This window comes from Diceros bicornis, chromosome 5, assembly GCF_020826845.1.
Source record: "Diceros bicornis minor isolate mBicDic1 chromosome 5, mDicBic1.mat.cur, whole genome shotgun sequence".
NCBI lineage: Eukaryota > Metazoa > Chordata > Mammalia > Perissodactyla > Rhinocerotidae > Diceros > Diceros bicornis.
The window spans coordinates 29,264,028-29,265,201 of record NC_080744.1 but is presented as its reverse complement, the minus strand read 5'-3'; the positions used below and the strand labels follow the sequence as shown (position 1 = coordinate 29,265,201).

The 1,174-nt window shown below is 42.8% G+C and overlaps 1 pseudogene; it reads left to right on the top strand.

Annotated features, from left to right (window-relative positions):
- Window positions 1-931, top strand: LOC131405859 (olfactory receptor 11H7-like; annotated as a pseudogene).
- Window positions 932-1,174: the final 243 nt, after the last annotated feature.

Sequence of the window (1,174 nt, the reverse complement as noted above, 5' to 3'; positions counted from 1 at the left end):
ATGAATAAGTCAGGGATATCTACTGTGACACAGTTTGTCTTGTTGGGCTTTCCCGGCCCCTGGAAAATGCAGATCATCCTTTTCTCAATAATTTTGTTGGTCTACATCTTGACTCTGTCTGGGAATATATCCATCATTTGTGCAGTGACGTGGGACCACAGACACCATAGTCCCAAGTACATGCTCCTGGCCAACTTCTCCTTTCTGGAAATCTGGTATGTGACCTCCAGAGTCCCCAACATGCTGGTCAATTTTCTTTCCAAAACCCAGACCACATCCTTCTCTTGTCTCTCCGCTGAATTCTACTTCTTCTTTTCCCTGGGCACAACTGAATTCTTCTTCCTCTGTTTCATGGCTTATGTTTGACACCTGGCCATCTGCCACCTCCATCATGACTGGGCAACTCCGTGCCATTCTAATGTCTCTTTGCTGGCTCATTGGTCTCCTTGGGCATTCAATTCATATTTTCTTCATTTCTCAATTATCATTTTGTGGCCCCACGATCATTGATCACTTTCTGTGTGATGTGGACCCACTGATGGCATTGTCCTGTGGCCTTACACCCATAGTAGTGCACGTATTGAATTCTGTGAGCTGTCTTATCATCATTCTCACCATTTTCTACATCCTTGGGTCCTATACCCTGAGGCTAAGAGCTGTGCTTCAGGTTCCTTCTTGAGTTGGGTGGCAAAAGGCCTTCTCTACCTGTGGATCCCACTTAGTTGTGGTGCCTCTGCTCTATGGAACCACAATGGTGATCTATGTGAGTCTCACATCTGGCAACTCAGTTGCTATGCATAAGATCATCATGCTGATATACACTGTACTGACACTAGTCTTAAACCCCCTCATCTACAGCCTATGCAATAGGGACATGAAATTTGCCCTCCATCTGGTCTTTTGTATAATGAGAATTACCCAAATCTCATGAACAGGTTTTGTGAAACCCAATGACTCTCTTTCTTCAAGTGGAAGAGTAATCTTCTTCCAACCTGAACTGACGTGGCTTTATTCATAACCATCATGGACCTTTTGTCAAAGCCATGTATTTGATAATATTTTGATGCATTTTTTGTTTCATAAATGTGTTCCACGGGAAGAGATTCCTACTCGACACATAGTAAAAAGAACTCTTAAAAATCCTAATATTTACTTCCGTGAAGATTTTGACTTT